The 12,473-nt window shown below is 39.0% G+C and overlaps 1 protein-coding gene and 1 long non-coding RNA gene across 14 annotated transcripts in view; both read left to right on the forward strand.

Moving 5' to 3' along the window:
• The first annotated feature begins 1,509 nt into the window (after positions 1 to 1,509).
• On the forward strand, positions 1,510 to 6,510 carry LOC136259906 (uncharacterized). 10 transcript variants are annotated; one of them, XR_010703394.1, is made up of 11 exons: positions 2,642 to 3,139; positions 4,108 to 4,254; positions 4,498 to 4,554; positions 4,603 to 4,786; positions 4,841 to 4,893; positions 4,945 to 5,001; positions 5,649 to 5,722; positions 5,779 to 5,881; positions 5,933 to 6,001; positions 6,066 to 6,158; positions 6,212 to 6,317. It is a non-coding gene; the product is annotated as an uncharacterized lncRNA (long non-coding RNA). The 10 variants fall into 10 exon arrangements; XR_010703385.1 differs by adding an exon at positions 2,372 to 2,571 and having other exon boundaries at positions 2,886 to 3,139; positions 4,108 to 4,786; XR_010703389.1 differs by adding an exon at positions 2,372 to 2,571 and having other exon boundaries at positions 2,886 to 2,970; positions 4,108 to 4,786.
• A 1,470-nt stretch (positions 6,511 to 7,980) lies between these two features.
• LOC136259942 (uncharacterized) overlaps positions 7,981 to 12,473 on the forward strand; it is a 36,022-nt gene continuing 31,529 nt past the window's right edge. For 2 of the 4 annotated variants that reach the window (XM_066053522.1, XM_066053543.1), the window contains exon 1: positions 7,992 to 8,186. The gene's annotated coding sequence lies outside the window, so the exon portion shown is untranslated. Of the gene's footprint in view, positions 8,187 to 12,473 lie in introns of all 4 variants that reach the window. The other 2 variants (XM_066053530.1, XM_066053538.1) reach the window with 2 other exon arrangements.

Raw genomic sequence — 12,473 nt, forward strand, 5'->3', positions numbered from 1 at the left:
TACTGCTCCACATTGTAGAGACCTTATTTGTTGAAAGACATAGAATTAATTGAGAAAGTACAAAGGCGTGCTACTAAATTCATACTCTCTGATTACACTTCAGACTACAGGACTAGATTGACCCAACTAGGTATGTTGCCATTGATGTATATTTATGAAATATCTGACATCCTCTTTTTCATCAAATCACTTAAAACTCCTACAGATAAGTTCAATATCCTGAACTATGTCAGCTTCAATACTGGTTCTACTAGATCTTCTGGAATCAAACTACACCACAAGACAGCCCATACCAATGCAGCTATGAACTCCTATTTTTTTCACCTACCTAGACTATGGAACTCTTTGCCAATAATTTATCATACACAATCACTAACTGTAATAAAACAAAAATTGAAGAAATTTTTATGGAATCATTTCCTAGCTAACTTTGACAATTCACTCTGTTGTTTCCATTACCTGTTCCTCCAAGAATCCTGCATCTAACAATTTTAACCACTTGTAACTAAGTATGTAAATGTTAGTGTATAGTTATTTTTTAACGTATGTTAGGCTATCAGTGTGGGTCACTGGTAGACCCTCAGAATTATTATTCTGTAAAGCATTATTATTATTATTTAAGTCTGCCCAGTTATCTTTCTTCCCTTCATAGTACCTCTGAACTAGTTTCTTCCATCTTGACTTTTGAATCTTCTCTCCTCTTGACCAATGGTCTGCTGGGTATCCTATGCCCCCTGATGACCACAGACATCTTCCACATGATTGGGACGAACTACTTTACAAACATCATTTTTCATCTCTTTTGGACACTGCCTCTGATGCTAAAACAAAGGCTTGCCCAGGGGCATATCTAGCCCAAAAATGATGCCCGGGCAAGCTCATTTACCTGTACACCTACTCCAATGAACAACCTGTATGGGTTCATACATGCATTCATCAAACTGTTGTTTTCAAGCGCATGGCATGGCTAGCTACAGTTATTAACTCTTATCTGTATGCATATAGAATACATCAGTCTACTTCATACTAGTCTAGCTACGATGCATGTATCGATTGTGGGACTGCAGCATCACGTGCCACAGAAAAGGATAATTCCAACTCATAATGACCAATACTACTGAACCGATAGATTTCTTGCACTGACTCGTACATGTGCGGATCACAAAACACATGACACCGGTTCATCTACGTAGGGGCATCCATTCCTACAACCACCCACCAACTCTACCACACCATGCTCAGTGGTCCTACAAAGTATCGTCAGCAGTTCTCTCACGTTATTCCTTCGTCGTAGTTGCCGGTATCACAATAATCCGGGCACAGACTATTCAGCACTAGACTTCTACCTGCTGAAATCAAGTAGCCAAACAGCTAGTCGTCTTGATTATTTTTCACTTCACGCGGTCTATATACAGGCAAACTCCAAACTATCGTAATATAGTAACTCGTAATCGCCTAATCTACGGGGCTATTATTAGAAGTCAGACTCTTAATTAAACGCGTAGCGCTTATTTTCCATGCAAGAACTCGCTGCAAGCGTTCGCTACAGCATAGATAATACCGTCGATTCCCCATTACCAATCTCGTTACCAATCGGAGTGGCCTAACCTTTGACACAAATTCTAGTAAATCAAGGCAAAGTAAGTTGGCTACTGACTACAACAACTTCTTATTACCCAGTCTGTGGTGTGTGTGTGACTTGGCTGATACTGTCATCCTGCAAAAATAATTTTGAAAAAAGGAACTGAGATGCTGGCTCATTGCTTAAGGGCGGGCGCTGTCGGCTTTTCTCATTAGGGTAAGCTTACTCACCTCAATAACCGCGTTGTTTATTTTGTCTTGGTTCTGCGGTTTTATCATTCGCTGCCATCAAGGATTGTTCTTTACCTTCTACTGACTGGAGAGACTAGTAGACGGTGCATATAATACTTGCTGGGTTCGAACGTCGATCTCGAATTTGAACCACAACGACTCGGTGCCGCTGGTTTGACACTGCCTGAGGCCGGTCTTATCCGGATCATCGTAGCTACCGAGAAGCTAGAATCAAACTCGGATTCATACCACTGAATTGTAAGTGTATTGTCGTTGATCCATATATTGTACTAGTGTGTAACCTCACCGTATGTTCTGTTTTTGGATTGGGCTGCTTCCCGGCGTATGGTGTGGCCCTCCCGTACGGTTGCCGGGCTGTCGCGGCACTGAGAAATTTAACATTCCCTCGAACGTTCTTTAAGTTCACCGGTGTGAAACTATCCTTTTAGCAGCGTAAAGTGTAATTAGATAGCTTTTATCAACTACATAGGCAAACAATTAGCTGGTATCAGCTAGCTATGCTGGATGTATCGACCGGGCCGTGCCAATTTTTCTTTTGGGCCCACTTCTGACTTAGAAAATTTTCTCGTTTGGTGAACTTACCGTTTTTGTTTGTTTTACGTAAAGTCACATTACTCAGGGGGTTGGTGAATCTCGGGGACAAAACCCTCGAATCAACCCAGTTGGGTTCCTCGGGGTTCTTCTCAAGTAATGTAGCGAAGTCAAGGAGCGAATTATACAGGCAGCTAGTCTTACTAGGTGAAGATTTCCTTTGCCACCTCACAACACACAAGATGACTCAACATCACGATCCACGAGACAGTACCATCCACTGCACTACATCTTACCACATGTATCTACCACAGCACACCAAAATAGTTATTTTTCAAGAACAATTAATGATTGGAACTCCTTACCAGTAGGTCTTGTTGAAGTTGCAGATGCTGACATTTTTAGAACTGGACTACAATCATTATTGTAATTGTGTTACATGTATTCGGGCAAATCTGAGCACACCAGCAGGGCTGACTGCTCAGTAATAATAATAATCATAATCATAATCACTGAAACAGATTCGCCATGGGCTGAACTTGCTGGGAGTGGAGGAAATGAAGGCTATAAGAACATGAAATAGTGAACACTGAATATATCTATATGGTATGATAGTGTAAACTGCATTTGTTGGTTAATTGGATTTCCTGAGACTACATGAGTAGCTATCTTCATTTGATATGCCAGTATGTCAGTCATTCAGTGTCCAGTTCAGCCGAGGGTTCAGCTTGGTGACCCCACAAAAAGCACAGCTAAGTTTGCATCATTTACTCAGGTGAATTGGCAGGGAAGCACTCATTTTTGTGGGCCCACTTCTGAGTTAGAAAATTTTTACATTTTGTGAATTTACCGTTTTTGTTTGTTTTACGGAAGTCACATTGTTCAGGCATAGATTATGTATTCCCCACCTAGGGAATACCGTATATCAATTAAATTTGGCGGTGAACTAAATTTGGCGAATTGGCGATTCGTCAGAAATCCGCCAAATTTAAATTTCGTCAATATTATTTTCAAACTTTGGTTGTTGAAGTAGATTTTCAACTGCTGAAACTGGTAAATTACCACGTTTGCAAATGGGTGTGGCTTACTGACTAGACTAGAACTCGTACTCGATTAGTGGGCGTAGCTCCCCTTAAGCTTGCAGACAGCAGCAGACATGAATTTTTGTGCAGCCATTGATAAATGGGCGAGTATGCCTACAGACAACAAATAATCCTGAAAGTGGGTGTGGCCATTGGAGCACAGATATTCGGCGTCTTTGGAAGCAGGACCAGAATTATTATTTAAAGCGAGTCAGTACTGCATCGTATACTTACGCCATTCGCCAATTTTTCAGTGAGAGTTTTCGCCAAATTAAATTTTCGCCAACTGCAATTTTATAACAAATCGCCAAATATTAGTTTTGCCAATATTTGTTGTCATACGGTATATAATCTACGGCTTGCCATTTTCTAATCCTTTTAGTGTGCACATGCAGTACTAGTTTCAGTAGTAGGTGTTCTAGAAGCAGTTCCGTTGCATATACCATTCTATTGTAATCCAATACTATAGTGCTGCTGTGGTGAAGCTTTATGTTTACTAAAGGAGATTGGTCATGCATCATAACCCCGGGCATGTCTATGCTTGTATTACTGTATGTTAGAAGTGGTGCTGCTAATCACGTATTTGAATAATTGTTATGTGGTTGGCATATTTGATGACACAATGTGTGTTAATATTGCTCATTGTTTCAAATTGTCACAGGGATGCACTGATATAGAGCAGATGACTCAGGAGACACTGGAGCTGAAGGCAAAGACCTGCTTCAAGGCAGGCATCTGATGACACAGCTGAAAGAGGAGCTAAGGAATGAGGCGGGTATCACCAAATAGCCGAGCTTAACCTTGCAGTGTAAGGGGGTGGGGCTAGACTGATGATAGTCATGTGAGACAGAGATAGTGTTTAGTGGTTTTCTACAATGTTGCAAGACAACTTGCTAATCTCAAAAACATTGTTACTCCCAGAGCATCCTGCTACCGGTAACCCTAATGTGTAAATAGTCATTAGGGGGAGAGTAGTAAAGCTATTACTAGTTGGTGGAACATTTCTTGAGACTTGTAGCGGTGTTAAGTTGTCTTTGTTGTTGTTGTACAGGGAAATGTGTCACTGAAGGAACAACTAGAAGTAGCAAGTTAGTAAGTGAAGAAGCCAGTGAGTATAATCTGTTATTGTAACTTAACTTGGTTGGCCTCACTACAGTGTAGTGTATGGCAAACGGACATTGATTTTGGGTCAAAATTTGTGGACTTCTTAAGTGGGTGGTTACATTATGCAAGTCACACTTTGTTTACCACAAGGCTACACCATACGTGAGGAGGGAGAGGTACACAAACAATGGACAGCAGTAAAAGTGGTCATCACACAAGGAGACACAGATAAGAAGGTGTGTACTCTGTTGTCATGTGACATCACATGAGCTTATATGACATCATCACAGGAACTAGATCAATCAATCTGCTACAATAACTGGACGAAGCTCAAAAGAAAATGGTAATTAGCATTGACGTCTTTAAACTTCGAGCTATTCTGATTGGTTGTTAGGAAGAGAGAGCTAGTCAGGTACAACAGATGATGACTTGAATTAGACAGCAAAAAGAGGTGCGTGATCTTATCATTTCTGTGTGATACAGTGGAACTTCTCTTCCTTTGTGCTAGTGTAAACTATAAAGTATAATTATTCTCACACATATCTTGTATAGAGGGGTTCTGCTGTAGTGTTTTGGGTGTTGTATGGCTGTAATATAATAAGTGAACCCACTATGACAATTACGGTCATATGAGTCACTAGGCCAAGAGTTGTAAGACCACTTCAATATAGTGACCTTGTCAAGTAGTCACAATAAACATATTATAGGAGTGGTCATTAATACAGTACATGAGTTTTCATGTCCCAACAACGGACCAAGTTAGACACCAATTGGGACCTATATACTTGACACGGTCACTACTGTATATTGAGGTGGTCTTATAAACGAGGTCATGAAGTACATCTCAGTTGTGTTTGGGACCTATAAGCAGTTGGTTTGTTAGTAGTGCTATTTGGGAAGGCTATGATAAAAAGAATTTTTTTGTGGGTGTTTTCGACTATACTGTAAGCTAACAAAGCCATTGTCTAGCAAATCGTTTTGTGCAACATATCGATACTGTTGCAACTGCTGTGACAAATCGCATGGTACAAAATAAAGGTGATATGTGGGAACCGTTACTTGTGTGTTATCTTGTGAGGTCATGTGATCTTGTCACAGGTATTGACTGTGGTATTTTATAATGAGATGAATTGTATGGCACTATCACTATGATGACAACTTCAGAGACACTGGTATGATAAGTTGTGTGATTTTATTCACACAATCATTTGTGCCACTCCGTTGTTAGGCAAGGTTAACTTTACTGTGGACACCTCAACTAGTCCAGCATGAAATGTAGCTACCCTGATTTATGTGACATGTTGCCATAGTGATAGCTGTTGCAACACAAGGTTTGCATGACAACAGCATACTACTGTATCACATTTCCGCCATCATAACAGGCCTACCAAATAAGTATAATTGAAGCCTTACTACAGAGCCCAGTGGGAGTGGTAGCACGGACCATAAAGGTGGGTGTAGTGATGTGTTGTTACCATCTTGGTGTGTGTTGTGAGGGCCATTGTACTTCTCCAGCCTCAGAATGGCTGTGTTGCCAAGGGGATAAGGGAAGCATTTATTGACTATAACAAAGTGTCCACCCACATGATCAAAGCTGCTGCAGGACAGGTGAGCACCAACTACATTCACACAACTATTATTGTTGCCATGGTTACACAAAGGAGCATCATCACACCAACTACAATTGTGATGTTACCGTCTTAAAGAGTTCTACTTCATCAGTGAAGAAAACTAATGACATCATGGCAACCCGGTGGCATGTACAAGTGAACACGTGCTATAGTATGTAACCAGTCATGTCCATTTAACTGTCTGTCTTTCCGTCCATCACAGGACAAACCTATACTGAGTCTACTGACATTCAAGAAACACCTCAGATCATTATTTAACACAATATTTAAATTTGAGTCAGTGTACAATAATGTCATCCTTGTAAGTATAACAAAACATGCAACACAAACACATGGTTTACTTGTGCATGTCATCATTGGGATTAAATAATCCGTCCTGTACCAGATACATAAAGGTTCACTATCCGTCATCATCCTTATAAACATATCAGTCACCTTAAGTTCATTAATCCACCAGGCACCAGTCTGTAACAGAATTTCATAGCTGGGAACTTCAATTCTCTGTTGGAAACAAGTGATAGTAAATAGAAAATTTTGGCTTAGATAGCAAGGAGGGTGCACCATCAAGCCGATTAACAAACCAATCTGATATGGTAGTATATATAGGCCCTTCCTCTAACAATTTGTTCTTCGGATTCGTTATAAAGTGACAGTGTGGTAGTTTAATCAATTGTTGACATCACATAAATGGGAATGCCACTTTGAGTAAACTGCAAATTTTGAATGGGGAAATTAAATTTGCATGGATAACTGCCAATCTGTGAAATTAAAATTTGTGAACCTCCCCTGTAAAACCCTGCTCTACAGCAATGCCATGCACACATTAGCAGTGACAACTAGGTGTCATGAGAACAGGTACAGCTATGTCATACTAGATATGTATATGTAAAAGCCACATACATGTTGTACGTTATCACACTTAATGAACATTGTCAAATGACCGCCACACAGTTGCATTACAAGAACATACCCCACAGTCAAACGATGCAAATAATATATATACAACGGCCATGAGTGCTTCCCTGCCAATTCACCTGAGTAAATGATGCAAACTTAGCTGTTTTTTGTGGGGTCACCAAGCTGAACCCTCGGCTGAACTGGACACTGAATGACTGACATATCAAATGAAGATAGCTACTCATGTAGTCTCAGGAAATCCAATTAACCAACAATTGCAGTTTACACTATCATACCATATAGATATATTCAGTGTTCACTATTTCATGTTCTTATAGCCTTCATTTCCTCCACTCCCAGCAAGTTCAGCCTCGAGTTCAGCCCATGGCGAATCTGTTTCAGTCATCTCGTGTGTTGTGAGATGGCAAAGGAAATCTTCACCTAGTAAGACTAGCTGCCTGTATAATTCGCTCCTTGACTTCGCTACATCACTTGAGAAGAAGAACCCCGAGGAACCCAACTGGGTTGATTCGAGGGTTTTGTCCCCGAGATTCACCAACCCCCTGAGTAATGTGACTTTACGTAAAACGAACAAAAACGGTAAGTTCATCAAACGAGAAAAATTTTCTAGGTCAAAATTTTCTAAGTCAGAAATGGGCCCAAAAAAAAAATTGGCCCGGACCGTCTCCTCCGGCCTTGCTTCATCATTATGCAGTCATGACCCGTTGAAATTATAAATGTTGAACAACAGCGCATTGAGACTAGCCTCGAGTGCGCGAGACTACATTGAACATGATGGAGTTAATTGGTGACGTCAGTGCAGTCAGGAGTGGGCATGGCTGTGAAATTAAAAATTCCCTTTCAAAGGGGGAAGTTTCATTGTTTATTGTCATTATTGATGACATTGCAAAAAAGGCTTGGAGAAAAGTAGTGAAACAGCCGCCGTTACTGCGGAGCAAGACCACCGAACTTTCTATTAACGCAAGTTGTGTAAGCATCTCACTTAGCTATGGTCGAAACTATGGTAGCTATTATCTGTATATGGTGTTAATTTCTCCAACATCGAATTGGTACTTGCCAGTGTGGCTCCTAACTGCAAATTCCAGCTGTAAGTCATTATAATATTCCTAATAGTTTTTTTTATTTCAATTAAGGTTCTGACTCTCTGCAGGCTTTACCTTTCTTTGCAAAAGCTTTGCAGGCTAGCTGCATATTAGGGTTTGTACAAATAAAAAGACTAGAAACCAGCCTCACAATTGCCTTGGAAATATTGGTGACTATGGTGAGGTATAGCCAGAAGTGCCTTCAATGTGACCCCAAATGTTTCCAATAGATTGCTACAAAATTGGTATCTACTTACTGACTGACTGACACCTTCAGACAATCAAACTCAATGACAGCTAGGGTTACAGGCTTGATTTTTTCACTGTTCAACGTTGCTTCAGCCCAACAGGTGACTTTTGGCATACTGAAGTACATACAATGCATGCTTCATAGACTTACATTTGCAGGGGCGGATCCAAGGGGGTTCCAAGGGTTCCATGGAACCCCCCTTTTGAAAGAGCCTCTCTTACTCGAGATACTCTAATAGAGCAGTGAAATCGATATACTCTAATAGAGCAGCCACAGTAGTCTTTTGAGGAGCAGTGTAGCAAGTTATGTATCTAGATATAAATAAGGAAATATAGTTGGTAAGGGTATCTATGGTGAGGGGAAGCTGTTATATCAGCAGGTGATGACCTTTTTTTTTTTTTGGCCTTCAACTTACAGCTATAGGCTGAAGTTGCAATTCCAAAGTGGAACCCCCCTTTTTAATAGTCTGGATCCACCCCTGATTTGTCCTCCTTTGTGTCCCGTTTATCTTCACTGACAGTTCAAGGTGTCGATTCATAATAATGACTTTGCTACATTTGTAACAAGAATCATCCATCTGAGTTTTCTGTAATGACTGGATTGATCACAGTGGTCTTTCTCATTTAGTGTTCTTCACTTATAGCTAATGCTGTGAAACAGGCTGATCATAGCTGCAAATGAGGCGTAATGGCCACTTTACTATTTCAGTAATTGATATGTAGTTGGGATGAAAGCAATAAGTCTAATGTAATTCTTTATTCTAATGCGGTATGCACAGGTTCACTATAGTCTTTATAATGTTACAAATAGTAAACAAACAAGTATGTAAAAGGAATGATTAAGGAATTTAAGTTCAATTAAGGATCATAGAAATAAAAAGTAGTGAAACAATAGAGGTTACCTACACCCGAAGATATAATACTAGTGAACATTTAAACCCTAATTTAGTCATGGGTACAGACTGAAGTAAGGATTAAATATTCACTAGTAGTTCAGGTATGGGCAACCACCTTGTTTCACTACTATTACATTTTATTTCTGTGATTCTTGTGGGTCTCCAGCTATAAAGCGGTGAAATCACTAAAGCACATTTATGGGATATATAGCCTCACCCTCTGAGTCTCTCCAATATATCTTTACATGCTGAAACAATGGACTTACCTTCACTCTGCATGCAGTATGCTTGTCATGATAACTACATGATTGATGTCCCCTGGTGTGAGGGCATCATTTTTATAGCCATTCAACTGCTAGTTGATATGCTCTTGCATGTGTGGCTCTGAGTTTTGAGTGTGTGTGCTTGTGTGTGTACTGTGTGTGTGTGTGTGTGTGTGTGTGTGTGTGTGTGTGTGTGTGTGTGTGTGTGTGTGTGTGTGTGTGTGTGTGTGTGTGTGTGTGTGTGTGTGTGTGCATTGTGTGTGTGTACATTGTGTGTGTGCATTGTGTGTGTGCATGTGAATAGAAGTGTTTATCAATTACATTGATACATTGATGTCTCCCCACTTAAACACCATTGTCTGTGAGTGTATTGTTGCATTGATTATTATAACTTTCAGTTACATATTGCTCCACTCATAATAGCAGTTATTTTCTATTTTGAGCCATGTGTTGTTGTTGTGTTAGTTTTCAATGAAAGTCACAATTAACACAGCAATATTAGGTTGAAGTGGTTAATTAATAGTTTGTTTCTATAATTATTCACACCTATATATTCACACCTTATGCAAAAGTGCAAATAAGAAATTTGTTACCACTGTAACTATTGCTTGTGTTGTGGTAAAGCTTTTGAATTTCAATAAGTATGCTCAACTTATGATCAATGACTTTTATGTATTCTGTCTTGCTATGTAAAATTTGTACAAATTAAATATATTCAAGTGGGAGCAAAGTTATTGAATGCTTTCACATTTCAACCCACAATTTTCAGCAAATACGTACCACATTTCAATCCAAATTTCAGGGAATGTCTGTTTTAAAACTCTGCAGCTATTTTACTCAAGACTGAGACAAGAAACCACCAAAAACCTTGCTTATCGCATAATAATTGTTAATGCTATCCAGCATTTGACAAATTTCTAATTCCAACACTTTGATTGGCTGCACTAAAACACCAACCTCACACTGTAAAAATTTAGTAGTGAATTGCTCTGCCACAATACTCACTACTTTTTGCAGTGAACGTCACTACTTGGTGGTCAATGTAGTGACATTCACTACAAAATTAGTAGTGAACGTCACTACACAAAAATAGTGAGTATTGTGGTAGACATTAGTAGTGACGTTCACTACATTTTTAGTAGTGACGTTCACTAGTTAGTTTTTACTGTGCACTATTTATTGGTTAGGCAAATTAAACCCAAAAATGCCTTCAGAGCAACCTTAAACCCTTCCAACAAGTTTCTATGATTTTTTTAAAATTTATGTAAATGAATTTTCTACTAAGTGGCTTTCTACCTGCCTGACTGACTGCCTGACTGATGTCTCCAGCTATGCATAACTCAACCATGCTTAGCTAAAGGCTACAGGCTTGATTTCTTCACTGTTCAAGCCTGAAATGTACCTTTTCACCAACCACAGAAGCTACAGTGCATGCATTATGGACCTTTTTGTGTTTCATTTCTTTCTCCACTACCACACAGATGTTGATTCACGATAATGCAACATGGCTTCAGTGTGAAAACCTTCCATAATTTCTGAAATCAGTGGATTAATTTTGAAGGCACTTCTCATACTTGTTTGTAATGCTGTGTAACAGGTAGAACAAAGCATTCTGTGGATTTCAAACATGTTGACATTCCCATACCACGTCATCGTATAATCTTTATTACATGGAAATCATTCAATGTGCATGCTGACTAAATGGAAATAATCTATAATTTACGTATAACTTAATTGATTACAGAGGAGTTTTTCTTTGAATCCTGATGCACCAAAAAGTAACTTAGGAATTTGGCTCTAGTAGGGATCATAGAAATAAAATGCACTGACAACAAGGAAGCTCACCTAAACCTGCAGCTATACTTGTGAAAATTTAGTCCCTATACTTTGAATTGTCCACTATAGTACAGTAGCTGCAGGTGCAGGTGACCTCTCTTTGTCCATTGCTTTAATTTTTATGATCCCTACTAAAATTTAAAATTCAATTTTTTGTATATAATACAAAATATTACAGTTGAATAAGGATCAATGAAACAAGGGAGGTTATCTACGCCTGCAGCTATACTAGTGGAAATTTAATATCTACTTCATGCAGTCATATTCAGCCTGTTGATATATTTTTTTAATAATACTATCCCACTAGGGACCTGTGAGAAGGCTAAAGCCTGTGAATACAGGGAGTCGAAACATGTAACTGAAACGTTGAATATTGTACCCATGACTAAATTCGAAGTATACAGGGATTACATGTTCACTAGTATAGCTGCAGGTGTAAATAACCTCCCTTGCTTTATTACTTTTTATTTCTATGATCCTACACTTCTAATTCTTCTTACATTGTTTGTTTATTTAAATAGTTCATGACTGGTAAATCAATGCATACCAAATCAAAGAAAAAAATGGCACAAACACAATGACGAGACCAGACACAATGACGTACTGAATGCATGCAATTACTGAAATCCATGTGGTCATTCTGCTTAGTTCCACCTATGTTCCAACCATTATATAATGAAGAACAGTACCAGAAGTGCCTCTGCAATCAAGCCAGAATTACGATTGAATGTGTGCTCTGACTATCAATTACCAAAAACTGAAGTAGATATTACGCTTCATTTTCAGCTACTGTCTATTTCACATCTGTTGAAAAGTCAAGGAAGCGTGCTACTTTTGAATGATGGTAGTGGAGAAAGAATTGGATTAGGGCTCAAATGAATATTCTATTATTCGAACATTTGGTGACTATTCAAATATTTGAATACCATTATGGGCATTCGAATATTTGTTTCAAAGGGAATATATAACATCAGTTGTACAGTACATGACTGAAAAAATTCTTGATCTCACATACAGCTCTCTGTATGTAATCAGATTCTGTATTGTA

Source organism: Dysidea avara, chromosome 1, assembly GCF_963678975.1.
Source record: "Dysidea avara chromosome 1, odDysAvar1.4, whole genome shotgun sequence".
NCBI classification, from domain to species: domain Eukaryota; kingdom Metazoa; phylum Porifera; class Demospongiae; order Dictyoceratida; family Dysideidae; genus Dysidea; species Dysidea avara.